The 16420-nt window shown below is 41.9% G+C and overlaps 1 protein-coding gene across 2 annotated transcripts in view; it reads right to left on the bottom strand.

Moving 5' to 3' along the window:
• Positions 1–16420, bottom strand: part of LOC135197088 (PAN2-PAN3 deadenylation complex subunit pan3-like) — a 331370-nt gene that overhangs the window by 19979 nt on the left and 294971 nt on the right. The window lies entirely within an intron of this gene.

Genomic DNA, 16420 nt, shown 5'->3' with positions numbered 1-16420 from the left:
GTTTAAATTTAGAATTAGTAAGCCTCTTACAAGGCAAGAGGTTAGTAGATCGCTAGGTTACGCTATAATTTCAGTGCTGGTTTTTATTGTTTAACACAGTGAGAATTAGCATTACGCAAACAAAATTAGACAAATTTGTTATTGAAACTTATTAAACAGTGCCCTTTAAAATGGATGGATAATTCGAAGTTGACAAAATGGTAAATCAGAGTAGCATAACTTCTTGCTTATGAAACACAGCCGTGATCCTAGTTCCCAATCGTGCTCGACTTATGAGCTTTGTTGTTTACTATTTCCTTTGTAGTAATTTTAGAATCCAACTAAATGGCCTTGTGATATCAACAGTTCCCCAGTTATCCTTAATATTTGGGTTCTTTCTAATGTTAAAGGAATACATATATTCATGCAGACCTGCTTCCAACAGGTATTACTCCACCAATAGTAATGGCTCAGGTATTGAGGATTTTTTGTCATGTTTGTATTTTTCCTAAGGGAATACAAACATACTTTTTTGTAATGGTGAGCTTTGCCAAATATTTTAGAAAATCTTAGAGAGATGGTGGCAATATACATTTCTGGTACAGTGGTACCTCGACATACGAAAGGCTCAACTTACGAAAAACTCGAGATACGAAAGCAAATACGAAAATTTTTACAGCTCTACATATGAAAAGTTTTCAAGATACGAAAGGTTGTTGCTGTAAAGTCCCGAGATTCGCCCGGACCACCGAGAACAATTTTAAAACTCCCGTGCCGCCAACTGAGTAAACTCGCCACCATCCTCCCGCTCTCCCATTGGTTCCTGATGCTAGTCACCCCATAAGATCCTGCTCTCCTATTGGTCAGCATCTACCCCTTGTGCTTTAAGTATTCTATTGGTAAAAGGATGCTGTAAATTGAAAAACTTATTCATGCAATACATTTAATAAAAAAAAAAACATTAGGTAAAGATAGAATAAAGAATAGAAATGAATGGTTATTATACTGTTTGGTAGTTTCGGTAGTTGAAGAGAGATAATGAAAATTTATGGCTTACTGTGTACTAGGAATAGTGATTGCTTAGCGATCGTTCGATGCTTGTAAGTGCTGGATGTAAACAGAAGTTTGGAAGCTTTTTTTTTTGTTTGTTTATTATAGTTAATGGTTACTTAATAATTATTTGAAATGAGTACATGCAATACATTTAATAAAAAAATTGTGAATTAGATATCATAAAATACAAAATAAATCAGACTGCTATCATACGTAATTTTTAGAATTCTTCTTTTGTTTTAATATTACGTTACGTACATGTTTCATTATAGCTGTCAGTAACTCGGTATCTCCATTAGGTAAAGATAGAATAAAGAATAGAAATGAATGGTTATTATACTGTTTGGTAGTTTCATTAGTTGAAGAGAGATACTAATGAAAAATGATATTGTTAAACTACAATAAAGTTTTGTACATACTTACCTGGCAGATATATACTTAGCTATAGTCTCCGACGTTCCCGACAGAATTTCAAATCTCGCGGCACACGCGACAGGTAGGTCAGGTGGTCTACCTTATCCGCCGCTGGGTGGCGGGTGTACGAACCAATCCCCCTTTCCTGTCAGACATTTCTCTTCCACTTGTCTCCTGAGGGGAGGCTTGGCGGGCCATTAGACGTATATATCTGCCAGGTAAGTATGTACAAAACTTTATTGTAGTTTAACAATATCATTTCTGTACATGAACTTTCCTGTCAGATATATGCTTAGCTGATTGGCACCCTTGGTGGAGGGTAAGAGACAGCTAAATCAATAATGAAAGAAAGGAAACAACTGGTGTTGTAGGATATAAAAACCTTGGTTCTTACCTGTTCAGGCAGAAGACTTCATTGATACTGTCTCTGAGTCTGCATTGCCTGGAGAGCTACAGCTAGGATGTGACCTGTTGCTGAAAGACTCTCGGATCTACCACTGGGATATCTGATCCCTTTGTGTGGTAGAATCCAAGTCTGATCCTGTTAAAGGGAACTCGTCTGCTAGCTTAACAGGTCCTAACCACTACTACCGCAAGGAGCCACACTCATCAGACCACCTAACCAAACTACTAAAGGTTAGTATTAAGACATAAAGAGATGCCTCCCTGCATCCTCTAAGACAACCATCAACAACAAACACAAGACATAATGGAAAAAAAAAATATATATATATATACAACTAAAAAGGATGAGTTCCAGCTCCCTGCCCCAGCACCGAATCCGCCGATACATACGGGCCCAAGGCGAAGCATTTTTCATAAGTGATTCTCACATCACGTAAGTAGTGGTTTGTGACAACCGAGTGACATCTCCAGAAAGTTGCCTCCATCAGGTTCCGCACGGACATATTCTTGTTGAAAGCAAGAGAAGTCGCTATGGCTCTTACTTCGTGGGCTTTCACCTTAAGAAGCTTAAAATGGTCTTCCTTACAAGAACCGTGTGCTTCTTTAATGAGGTTTCTTAAGAAGAAGGACAGCGCGTTCTTCGATAAGGGTCGAGCAGGGTCCTTTACGGAGCACCAAAGGACCTCTTGATTGGCCTTCAGTTGCTCTTTTCTTTTAAGGTAATATTTTACCATTCTCACTGGACAAAGAGTTCTCTCGGGTTCTTCTCCTACAAGTGAAGATAACCCACGAATCTCAAAGTTCCTGGGCCATGGATTTGATGGGTTTTCGTTCTTTGCTAGAAACCCAGGGAGGAAAGAGCAAACCATAGAATCCTCCTTAAATCCCACATTTCCTTCAATCGCTTGAAGCTCACTCACCCTCTTGGCGGAAGCTAGAGCCATCAGGAACAGCGTCTTCTTAGTCAGGTCTTTGAACGAGGCTGAACTAGGGGGTTCAAATCTAGATGATCCAAGGAATTGAAGAACCACGTCTAAATTCCAGTTTGGAGTAAAAGGAGACTGCTTCTTCACTGTTTCAAATGACCTAATAAGGTCATGCAGGTCCTTATTCTCTGATAAATTGAGGCCTCTGTGTATAAAGACAGTCGCCAACATACTGCGATATCCTTTAATAGTTGAAACGACTAGACCGCATTCTTGTCTCAGGAATAGAAAGAAATCCGCAATCTGGGTCACAGAGGTACTGGAAGAGGAAACGTTATTTCTCTTGCACCACCTTCTGAAGACGTCCCACTTCGACTGGTATACTCGTAAGGTGGATGACCTCCTAGCTCTAGCGATTGCCTTAACAGCTGTTGACGAAAAGCCTTTCGCTCTGACCAGTCTCTGGACAGTCTGAAGCCAGTCAGACTGAGAGCGGGGAGGTTTTTGTGGTACCTGTCGAAGTGGTGCTGTCTGAGTAGATCGCTCCTTAGAGGGAGCGATCTTGGAAGGTCCACTAACCATTCCAGCACCTCTGTGAACCATTCTTGGGCTGGCCAAAAGGGAGCGATCAATGTCATCCTCGTGGAATCTGACTCTGCAAACTTTTTTAAAGTTATCCCCAGAATCGTGAAGGGGGGGAAATGCGTAAACGTCGAGTCCTTTCCAATCGAGAAGAAGAGCGTCTATCCCTATTGCCCCTGGATCCGAGATGGGCGAGCAATAAAGATCCAGTCTCTTGTTCTTTGAAGTGGCAAATAGGTCTAAGTGCAGCCTGCCCCACAACTTCCAAAGGCTCTGGCATACATCTTGGTGCAGAGTCCACTCTGTGGGAAGGACCTGATCTTTCCTGCTGAGGAGATCTGCTCTTACATTCCTCTCTCCCTGTACGAATCTGGTGAGAAGCTTGATCCTCGTTTCTTTGGCCCACAGAAGAAGGTCTCTTGCTGTTTCGTACAGGGAGAAGGAATGCGTCCCCCCCTGTTTCCTGATGTATGCCAGAGCTGGTGTTGTTCGAGTTTATCTGCACAATTGCTCCTCTTACGTTGGACTCCAACGCTTTCAGAGCCAACCACACGGCCATCAGTTCTTTTCTGTTGATGTGCCAGGGTACCTGGTCCCCCACCCAGGTCCCTGACACCTCCATGGTTCCAAGAGTCGCACCCCAACCTGTTTCCGACGCATCGGAGAACAACACCAGGTTGGGGTTCTGGGATTGTAGAGACAGTCCCTGCGTAAACTTGTTGGGATCTGCCCACTATGCTAGTTCCTCCTTGACTTGGTGCGAAATGGACAGGGAGAACGTCAAATCCTGAGAACGACGACTCCAATTCTGATGAAGAAAGAATTGGAGCGGTCTCAGGTGCAACCTTCCTTGGGAAACAAATTGCTCTAGTGAGGAGAGCGTCCCCAGCAGACTCATCCACTCCCTCACTGTGCATACTTCTTTCCCTAAGAAGGTTGTTACTTTCTCGAGTCCCCGGGCTATCCTTTCCTGAGACGGAAAAGCCTGAAAACTCCGAGAGTTCATCTGGATCCCCAGATAAACACACTCTTGATCGGGAATTAAGCTTGACTTCTGGAGATTGACCAGGAGCCCCAACGAACTCGTCAATTCCAGGGTTTTCTTTAAGTCCTTCAGACAACGATCTTTGGAATTGGCCCTTATAAGCCAATCGTCGAGGTACAGGGATATCCTCACCCCTTCGAGATGAAGCCATTGCGCTTGAGAGGACCCTGGCGCCTACCAAGCGGAGAAATGCTGCTATGTGCCGAGCGCCTGTCAGGAGCAGGGCGCTTGAGAGGTTCTTGGTGCCTACGAAGCGGAGAGCGGCTGCTAGGCGCCGAGCGCCTAACCGGAGAAGGGCGCTTGAGAGGCTCTTGGCGCCTACCAAGCGGAGAACGGCTGTAAGGCTCTGAGCGCCTAACAGAAGCAGGGCGCTTGAGACGTTCTTGACTCCTAGCAAGAGGAGAACGGTCAGGAGTAAGGCGCCTCGAGATCGATGAGCGCCTACTAGGAGAACGAAGTAGTCGAGGCTCAAGGCGCCTCTCCACAGGAGAACTGCTACCAAGAGAAGGATGCCTACCAGGCGCAGGGCTCCTACTAGACTCTTGACGTCTTACAGGAGAGGAGCGACTTACAGGAGAAAAGCGCCTACTAGTCATGGGGTCCGAAGTTCGAGGAGAGTAGTAGGAAGGAGAAGCGCGCCTACTCGCAGAGGGGCGCTCTCTAGGTTCTCGGAGAAGACGAGGAGAGGAACGACGAGACGGAGACAACGAAATGAGCCTTCTCTGACCTGAGCGCCTCTCTTCTCTTGAACGTACTCTAGAGGAAGGCGGAAGAGACGGAGCGGAGCGTATACCAGAGGCAGGAATCCGATCTAGAGAAAAACCTTCGTAATCCAAAGAGCGCCTGTCCGAAGTTTGGCGCCTCAACGCCTCTGAGAGAGAGCCAGTGGAGTGGTGCCACTCTCGTGAATTCCTACGCTCAGCCGAAGCTTTCCCAAAAGAAGGAGATCGCAGACTACGAGGAGAGCGTTCCTTCGAAGAAAAGCGCCTAGATCTCTTGATAGGGAGAGACACATCCCTCCTTCTACGAGATCTCGAGGCTAAGGAGTCCGCCGGGGCCGAGATCTGAGCCTGGAGGCCCGCCAGCACTTGAGTTGGTGAATCTACAGGATCTTCCTCCAAAGCAAACTCAGAGCGGGGAGCGGGAGAAGAAGGGCAATCACAGGATCTCCTGGGTCTCTTCAGTAAAGTCTTCTGGGCTGGACGCTAAAGGACTGAAGGGAGCCTCCGAAGCCCTCTTCAACGGGCGTGACGCATCCTTAGAGTTCCAACCACGTTTCGTATAAGGCGAAGAAGACGAAGAGAAACACTGGCGAAGGATCTCCTTCTTGACACGTTCCGAGGCAGCCTGGGAGCGAACTTCAGGGTCTGCCGAGGGGACGCCTGACCGGTGGGGGCTCTCCCTAGCCCTCCTGCGGCTTTCGACTTTCCTCCTCCACTGGAACAGGGAGTCTGGAAGAGGTCTAGGCCTGGAGGCACTAAGGAGCCGGTCAGACGCACCCTCCACATCACTGGGGACACTGCACTTATCACCATCACTAACACTCTTACCTTGTTCTAGTAGAAGAGTCTTGTCTTCCTTAGATTGAAAGGAAGCCTTTAAGGCCGCCGCCTCCGAAAACGAATCTACAGCTTCTGCGCGGGGAGCAGGGGCTGAGACCTGGGAGGAAGGTTCTAAAACTACATTGATGTTAGTTTCATTTTCACTCACTCTCGACCTACTTGAACTCCTAGAGGAAGCCTTACAAACTCTATCTCGTTCTAGCTTTCTAATATAAGAAGAAAGAGCCTTGTATTCATCCTCATTCAGAACCTCGCGTTCTTGACAAGGGTTACTAAAAGTACACTCATTCCCCCTGCATTTCACACAGATCGTGTGAGGGTCAACCGAAGCCTTCGGCAACCTCACCTTACATCCCTCAGTCAAACATACTCTAAACAAAACCAGAGTTTTGGTTACAGAATCTAAATCAGACATTCTACAAGAAAAATCCAGCGCAAAGTCAAAATCGGTCCACAAACAGCGTATGCCAAGCCAAACAGAGCGAATACGTCACCAAAAAGGTCCAAATCAATCTCCAGGCAAGCGAGAATCGAAAAGTCTATCGAAAGGAAACGACAACAGTTGTTATCGATCCGGCCGACAGAGAAAATCTGACAGGAAAGGGGGATTGGTTCGTACACCCGCCACCCAGCGGCGGGTAAGGTAGACCACCTGACCTACCTGTCGCGTGTGCCGCGAGATTTGAAATTCTGTCGGGAACGTCGGAGACTATAGCTAAGTATATATCTGCCAGGAAAGTTCATGTACAAAATTTATGGCTTACTGTGTCCTAGGAAAAGTGATTGCTTGGCGCTCGTTCGGTACTCGTAAGAGCGGAATGTAAACAATTGATTGGAAGGTTTTTCTTTTGTTTGTTTGTGTATTATAGTTGATGATTAATTAATAATTATTTGAAATGAGTACATACTGATTATTTATACATTTTTTGGCATATTCTAAGCTTTTAGCTTCTTATGTTTAGATGTCGGAATCATAGACTAGGCTACAGTAGCAACCGCTAACATAGGCTAGGCTTATTGCGAAGGGACATAAGTATGTACAGTACTTTGCTGTTGTAACCCTAGAACATGTGTTGTAGGCCTGGAAATATAATTTACTGGGGTGTTTTTGGAGGGCTTGGAACGGATTAGCCATTTTACATGTAAAATGTGGTCCAAGATACGAAAACCTCATGATACGAAGGGCGCCTCGGAATGGATTAATTTCGTATCTCGAGGTACTACTGTACAATAGTTTTATATACAACCAACTAACAGTCTATACCTAGTGCTTGGAAATAGACTAGGTAACCATAATTGGTGAGTAAATCCTTTAAGGCAACGTTACTGTAGTACGTAATTGTGAATTAATATTTTGATACACTACTACTATGTATTTCATGAATATGACCACCGATCATGTTTGTGGCTTATACAGTGATATAGGTAGCTAATACTTTATCCTTTTATCACTACTGAGTTACTATTATGCAGGACCGACACATTACTTGTGCCACAGCAAATTGCTCAACCTGCTTTTTGCCTGTACAAATGAACATAACTACCAGCCATGAGCCAGCCCCTGAAGGAATACAGGAGAATTTGGTTGCTGGCTGGACATGTGTGAAATATGTCACATGCTTTTGTCAGCAAGTTTAAATGACGAAAGAGCTCATTTTTAAGCTGTCTCTAATAGTTTTAGATTTCGATATATATGTATGGAGGGAGACTACTGTATATGTTTAAGCAGAAACATGGCAGTGAGTTTCCATCCCTCTGCAAGCAGAATCCACATTTGGGCCACTACTCCAAAAGCATTGGATTCTAGGTAACTCCTCCTTCAACTCCACCAATGGAGACAAAGTCTCTCTCCTTGGGAGAGAAGTCACTGATAGTACTTGACAAAAGTGGGTATAGTGACTGAATTTCCCTTCAGAATCCATTAAATCTTGAAATCTTCTGCTTAACATGACAGAGATACTTCAAATGAGAATCTTGCCTTTCCCATGGAGCCATTGTGTACTGAGGGGATCCTGAGAGGGTCCACCTAACCCTGTGTGAAATGTCTGTACCTTCTATATTGCCAGGCAGCGGTGATATAACAGCCTTGGGTCAATCGGTTCATGCAGGCTTCTCTGACAGAAAAATTCTGCTTGCTGTACTTTCAATACTACCAGGCAGTGATGATACGACTGCCTTGGGACAATCAATTCAGGCAGGCTTCCCTGATAAGAGAATTCCTAATCATCAGGATAGATGCTACTTATGATTCCCAAGAGGAATTCAGTTGTCCTGGATATGGAATCAGGTATTTGTAAAAACTTCTCATCCTTTACACTAAGGATTGCGAGGCTGCACAGTCAGCCCGGGGAGAGATAGGATTCTCACCAAAAATCCTTGGTCATGGGAATAGTATAATACAAAACCTTAGCTCAAAAACAAGTGGAATCAGTTGTCTATATCCGCCCATTGAAATCAGCCTACTCACTCCCAGGAGTTCCAACTGCTAACAACTGAGACCAGGTCAGACATAAAACTTCAAATCAGGACGTAGTACATGCACCAATACCTGCCCTGGAGAATGATGCTGATAACCCTTGGTGAGGCACCTCAGTGTGCATCCTTCCACCAGATGGAAAATACCTTGTTAAGAACAATACTTCATTAATGAAAGAACTGATTAAGGTTGAACATACAGAATTTTGGACAGTGTGGCAGTTGGCCCCTCCTTCAGTGGGGATTCAGAAACTGTTGAAGAAGCAGTTACCCTGCCTAATAATATAGCAATGAAGGCCACATAGAAGCAATCATATTAAAGAAAGCCATAGAAACATCTTTTCTCCAGTTTAATGGAAAATTCAATACAATAATAATTTTACAGAGCCAATAACCTCTCTGGGAGTCATTAGCTTTTTGTCACTTCACTTACAAAACAATCAATCATGAAGATGGAATTTCAGAATTTTGTGATGACTGGGAAATCAGAGTTTACAGCAGAAATAAAGCCATTTGTCTCCACCATCCCAATATCTGAGTACTACAAAGGACTGAGCAACATTTTTCCTTCCTTATGAAAGGAAGAAGCTCCCAGCAATTTGGGATCCCTATGAGAAAAATGTCAGAACTGCCAAGACTGAATTTTATGCTAGGCTCCACCTAATTAAAGAGCTTCCAGTGTCTTCCAGAAAACGTTCACTGCAGCAGCCAAAATAATTACGTGGACTGTATTGGGAACATTCTTATGACTTTCTAGTGTCACATTAAGGCTTGAAAAGGAAGCATTGGTAGGCTCCATTATTTCACTCCACAATGTAACCTCCCTACTGCTTTCTTCCCCTTATTTGTTGGGACCCTTTTTCAAGAGTCGGTTGCTGCACAACTCATTGACTGAGCCCAGCAACAGAATTCTATAATAATATACAGGCAGTCCCCAACTGTTGGCAGACACAGTTATTGGTGATCTGGTTTTAAGGGTCTTGTCTAACGATGAAAATCAGTGATTTTCAGCACCAATATGCGCTGATTTCTGCTTATCGGCACCAATAATTGGGTAATGGAGCCATTACTTATCAAACAGAGGCTCTGATCTCAAGCTATCGGCCAAAAATTGCCAATTTTTGGTTATCAGCAATTTCCGCTTATTGTCACATCAAAGAAACAGCAACCCTGCCCCCCCCATCCCCCCAATAACCAGGGACTACCTGTATTGTTCTTGAAAAAGGGAATCTGGATAACAATACCCTTGAGAGTGTCCTCTTACTCAGCCTTTGAAAGTTGGGTGTGAATCAGAGCTGTACATGCCTTGTTAACTACTAAAGGACCCTCCGACAAAGGAAGAGAGGACAATAGCATCAGCACTCCTTCCAAATCAAAAAGACACTCCTACCAGGGGAAAGAAAAATAAACTCCTGGACTGCATATTAAAAGCAAGGGAACAGGTAGAGCCCCTTGGGACTTGCATGGTTGGGGTTGTCTTCTAAAGCATAACATGCGGTGGAAGACCGTATATCCACAATGAGCTACCCTTCTCACCCTTCCCCTCTAAGAAAGATAGCTTTATTTGCCTCCACTCTTCAGTCTCCTCAAGAAGCATTCCTCTGAACAAAGAGTGATTTTTGACCTGTCAATTTGAACAAACACTGTTTACATAAATTCTTAAATATACTTTACCTATTTTATGGGAGCTCAGGAATTAAGGACTTTAACTGGTGAGCTACCTAAATGATTGGTTAATCTGGGGAGCCACCATGAAAAGTGCTGAAGAAACCTGAGAGTGGTGGTTGACAGACTCCAATCAAAAGGTTTCTTATAGGAACAAGTCCCACATTACATCCAACTGGCTTTTTTTGAGGCAGGAAGTTTGTTGGGCTACTCTTTGCAGCTAGCTGTCTCTTTCCAAAGCACTCAAACCAGAGTAAGGAAGATTTCTTGCACAGCACAGCTTTTCCAGATAACAATTGGAACAAAGTCTGGGTCTGTTACAGTTTGGGTCCATGGTAGATCTAAGCCTGAGATTATGACTGTAGGATTTAACAGTCTGGCTCTTACATGCCAAGAAAAGGCTTTGTGATTGACTTTATTTGTATCCGTGGACCTGGAGGGCATCTTATGCAAACAGGCCGACCTCTCTCCACCATACGAGTGATACGTAACACATATGGATGCCTCCTTGACAGGTTGAGGGAGGCCATCAGGAGGGTTGTCAGTTGGGGGAAGATGGTCACCTGCTCACATGCTTCCACACTCCAGAAGTGGAACAGCGCCAATAACCTTGTTGTTGCGACGCTAGCAAGAACTAATTAATCAATCAATCCAGAAGTTGACTGGTTTGCAACATTCAAGAACCATCAGCTTCCAGTGTGCATCTCTGAACCTGGACATTCAGGCAAAAGCAAGAGATGCATTCCTACAAGACTGGAATAAGTGGAGGACAATATACCTTTTCCTTCATTGTACCAGATTTAGAAAGCTTTGAACAATCTATATACTAGCTTTCAATGGAACCGCTTGCCTGTAGCCCTGAATTAACCAAATGGTCATTGGTTCCTTATTTCTTACACAACAGGCAAAAGAACCGATTTTATTGCCATCCATTATTCTATCCCAGACATGAGAAGTTGTCTACACTTCCTCCTTTCTGAGCAATGACCTTCGTGTGAAATTTTAAATCTAGTCTTTTGTGAAGATTACAGTGTTCCCCCTGTATTCATGGGGGATGGGTACTAGACAAACCGCCCCCCCCCAAAAAAAAAAAACCCCCCAAAAAAAAAAAAAAAAAAATAGCTTGAACCCACAAATAGTTAGAACTCCCCTCTAAAAATGCTTATATCTGCCTATCTTGAAAGTTCAAATACCAAATGTATACTTAAAAGTATCATCCTACATCAAATATATACCATTGAATTGGTATTATTTATATCATTTCAAAGTCACCTGGAACATTTTACCATTAGAAATATATAAACAGCCAATAACAGAGAGAGAGAGAGAGAGAGAGAGAGAGAGAGAGAGAGAGAGAGAGAGAGAGAGAGAGAGAAATAACTCTTTGATATTAAAAGATTGAAATGAACTTCTATAGGCAACAATTCTTCTCCCATAAATACATATATCTTTTTCATAGAAGAGAGAAAGAGAGGGCTGAACAAGTATCTATTTGTCTGTCTATCAATTCTTTTGGGGAGAGAGAGAGAGAGAGAGAGAGAGAGAGAGAGAGAGAGAGAGAGAGAGAGAGAGAGAGAGAGAAGAATAGAAATACCAAATGTATACCTTATGTAACATCCTACATCAAAATTTACCTTAAATTATTATCATATTACTGTGTTAACCTTAAAAGATTGTATTAATATAATTTTGAAGTAATCTTAAACATTAGTACCCTTAAAGGTATATATGTATATACATACGTACTACTAACACTTGCGGACCTTATCTTATAGACCTTACAGCTCACTCGGGTTTCCCCAGGTCCCTCAGTGTGAGGCAACTCTAATATCTACTACAAGAGAATTGCTATTGCATCTTCCGGTATATTTTGCATCTTCCAATCTTGGATGATCTGGGATGCAGCTTAGATATTTGTTGAGTTCATTCTTAAACACTTCTATGCTCACTCCTATGTTCCGCATTGAATAGACGCTGCATTGTCGATGCTGGTGCGTGGTGGATTAAAGTCCTGTGTGCTTTCCTTAGTTTTCCTGGTATAGTTTTGGGCACTATATTAACATTAATGTCTTTAACCCTTTAACGCCGATTGGATGTATTAAACGTCAGCGAAAATTGTCTGTCGGGTGCCGAACCGACGTATTATACGTCGAGGCAAAAGTTTTTTTTAAATCGCGGAAAAATAGTTATAGGCCTACTAGGCAAAAACTTTTGAATCACGCGCCTCAAGGGATGCTGGGAGCTCACGGATCAAGCTGTTGTTTTGTTTACAAGCGTTACTCAGGTGCGCATGCGCGAAATGCCTCCTTCTCACACCAGCAAGCATCAGCGACGCTGGTGACACTGTGTTCAGTCTTGTGGATAGTTTCCGCAACCAGGGATACCACCTGTTTATGGGTAATTATCATAACTCGGTATCCCTGGCACAGGAACTGTATGAAGCAGGTGTGCACATCAGTGGTACCCTTCGGTTGGTGCGTAGGGCCCCGAATGTCCTCAAGAGTTCGCTAGCCAGCCGCAACATATGGCAAGAGGAGAGAGAGAGTAGCGGTGGAAGGGAGCTGTCTTCGTCATCTGTTGGAAGGGGGTCCAACTCATCCCCATGATTACGACGAGTCATGAACCCATCCAAGAAGAGGTCATCCAGCGGAAGAAGACACGTCAGCAGTTCCGAGTTATGTATGAGGAGTTTCATGTAGAGCGGCCTACCGTCATTGGGCACTACAATAGGCACATGGGAGGAGTTGATCTCTTTGATCAACTCCTCCAGTATTATCCCTTCGCCAGGAGAACCAGGAGGTAGACACAGAAGCTCCTCAAATACATTGTTCAGTTGGCCCTCCAGAATGCCTACATCCTCTACTGTGGGTACTATCTCCAGACCTCGGGAGGTTGTCCCACATCCAGTTTCTCGAGGTAGCCGGGAATGCCCTCATCAACTTTAATCCCGATGAGTGGCCTTACATCACTAGCCCCCTGCCCCGAGCCCCAGATCTGCCCCTAGATGAAAGAGATGTTAGGAGGGCCCACTTCGGTCATCCTGCTCCTGCCGCCGCCCTTGACGATCCCGCCTGCGCTCAGATTCAGACTTCTCGTCGGATAGTGGACCCTGTGTGTCGGCTGCAGCCACGGGATCACACACTGGAGCTCCTACAAGGGCGCAGGCACAAACGGTGCCGGGTGTGCCATATGAATGGCAAAAGGAGAGACACCCAGTTCTTCTGTCGCACCAGCAATATAGCTCTTTGCAGGTTCAGGGAGTGTGACCGCAAGTACCACAGTGCGGTCATATATTGGAGTGCGCCTGCCCAAGGGACAACAGAGGGTGCAGAGGGCCGCGGCCCATCAGCAGTAAGGGCGTGTGTCTCCCTCCTCCACCTGTACCTTGTCATGTCGAGAGGAAAAAAATGCATGACTCTCAATGGAGGAGGGAGACAACAAGAATAGAACAAAGAGTCAGGATTACAAGTGAGTATTCTGCATTTATTTTATATTTAGTTTTATATTTATTACAAGTTTTTATATACCTGTATTTATTGATGTGTTATTTCATTTTATGCAAAAAGAAAAGTTTCACCTGCATTCCTTTTAGTTATGTATTTGTACCAGAATAAAAAAATTTAATATACATATATATATATATATACTTACATACATACATACATAATAATATATATATATATAGATATATATATATATATATATATATATATAATGGTATTTTTGGGTAAGCATAAAATCTAACATTCTAGTAATATTCAATCATTTACCTTCATTTTGAAACAAATTGGAAGTCTCTAGCACAGTATTTTGATTTATGGTGAATTTTTGAAAAAAACATTTTCCTTCCCTCCGCGCGCGGAATCTCCGAAATGCTTACATCGCATTGTTGTAATATTTGCACCGTTTCATATTAGCCATTATATAGAGTTGTACATATGAAAATTTGCGCAAATTTTATGTAGAATACAACAAAAAATAATTCATGGTCGTAGCTTTTATCATTTTTGAAATATTTGCATATAAATCACAATAAATAGAAAAAAATCGACGTTCGGTCAACTTTGACTCTACCGAAATGGTTGAAAAATGCAATTGCAAGCTGTAACTCTTATAGTCTAGTAATATTCAATCATTTATCTTCATTTTGAAACTAATTGGAAGTCTGTAGCACAATATGCCGATTTATGGTGAATTTTTGAAAAAAACTTTTTCCTTCCCTCCGTGCGCTGTATCTCCACCGCAAATCTGCGAAATGCTTATGTCACATTGTCGCAACACTTGCACAGTTTCATATTAGCCGTTATATACACTTGTATATATGAAAATGTGTGCAATTTCACGTAGAATACAACAAAAACATAATTCATGGTTGTAGCTTTTATAATTTTCGAAATATTTGCATATAAATCACGATAAATAGAAAAAATAAACGTTCGGTCAACTTTGACTCGACCGAAATGGTCGAAAAACGCAATTGTAAGCTAAAACTCTTACAGTCTAGTAATATTCAATCATTTATCTTCATTTTGAAACAAATTGGAAGTCTCTAGCACAATATTTCAATTTATGGTGAATTTTTGAAAAAAAAATTTCCCTTCCCTCCGCGCGCTGTATCTCTGCCGCAAATCTCTGAAATGCATACGTCACATTGTTGTAATATTTGCTCCGTTTCATATTAGCCGTTAAATAGTTTTATGTACGAAAATGTGCGCAATTTCATGTAGAATACAACAAAAAATAATTCATGGTCATAGCTTTTATCATTTTTTAAATATTTGCATATAAATCACGATAAAAAAAATCAACATTCGGTCAACTTTAACTCGACCTAAATGGTAAAAAATTGCAATTGTAAGCTAAAACTCTTAGCCTAGTAATATTCAATCATTTATCTTCATTTTGAAACAAATTGGAAGTCTCTAGCACATTATTTCAATTTATGGTGAATTTTAGAAAAAAAAAAAAAAAAAAAAAATTTTACATCCGCACATTATGAATTCATGCATCATTTTGTGATAATACTTTCTCTGTGTTGCTTTGATCGTTTTACAATGTGTGATAATATTTTCTCTATGTTGCTTTGATTGTTTTACAATGTTTTACAATGATTGCAATTTAGTATACAATACAACAACAAAAATTAACTCGTTAGCTTTAACCGTTTTGCTCACAGAGCGATTTGTATACAATTATATATGAAATTTTTTTTTGCACTGTCATATATTCCAATATTTATGTATAAATTTTTTTTGCGCTGTCATATATTCCAATATTTATATATAATAATCATATTTTTTTCATTTCAGATGGTTGCATACTAAACTTCAGGCAATGAAAAAGGAGCCAAAAATGAACTCATAATCTTGAAAACTAAGCGTGCTGTGATATTTTGAAAAAAACTTTTTTTCCACTTCGGCGCTCACTCCTGAACCCTGCTGGCACACGGGAGACGATTTCTGAAATACCGCTTTGGCGTTTTAAGAGTTAAAGAGCAATCAATTAATTGAAGAAAATACTGCAGTGAATTAGTAAGATTTTAGTTTATAAATTTAAAAAATTATGAATGAAGGAAATCCTAGTCTTCTCTCTCTCTTTACTGAGATGAGAGATTTTTATGGTATACATATGTATAATATATATATTAATATTTTCAAATACAGTGATACCTCGAGATACGAAATTAATCCGTTCCGAGGCGGCCTTCGTATCATGAGTTTTTCGTATCTTGAACCGCATTTTACGTGTAAAATGGCTAATCCGTTCAAAGACCTCCAAAAACACTCTAGGAAATTTCATAATACAGGCAGTCGGTTCCGTTTTTGAGACGCGTCGTAAGCCGAAAATCGTCGTAAGCCGGAACATCGTCAAAAATCCTAAGAAAACCTTACTTTTAATGCTTTGGGTGCATTGAAAACTATGTAAACTGCATTCTTATGGCATTTTTCATAAAAAAAACCCTTCAAATATTAATTATTTAGCATTTTTGGTGTCATATTTCATCTCCCAGATGAGTGTTGTAGGCGTCGTAACCCTGAAAATAACGTCTATTGACAAGCGTCATAACCTCGGAACGTCGTAAGCCGACACCATCGTAACCCGGGGACTGCCTGTAAAGCTAAATTGACCTATAAACAATGAAATACTACAACAATTTGGACCATTCAATACCTAACTTAATACGTACTAGTAGTACTAATATGTATGTAGTACCTGTAAATAAAGTGTATTATTGTACATGGTATACAAGAAATACTGTACGTATATACGTACGTATGTAGTAAAATGTGGAAGCTTACCTTTCGAGTGAGGCT

The sequence above is a fragment of the Macrobrachium nipponense genome, chromosome 18 (assembly GCF_015104395.2).
Source record: "Macrobrachium nipponense isolate FS-2020 chromosome 18, ASM1510439v2, whole genome shotgun sequence".
Taxonomy (NCBI): Eukaryota; Metazoa; Arthropoda; class Malacostraca; order Decapoda; family Palaemonidae; genus Macrobrachium; species Macrobrachium nipponense.
The sequence above is the reverse complement of the archived record's forward strand: the minus strand, read 5'-3'. Positions and strand labels throughout refer to the sequence as shown.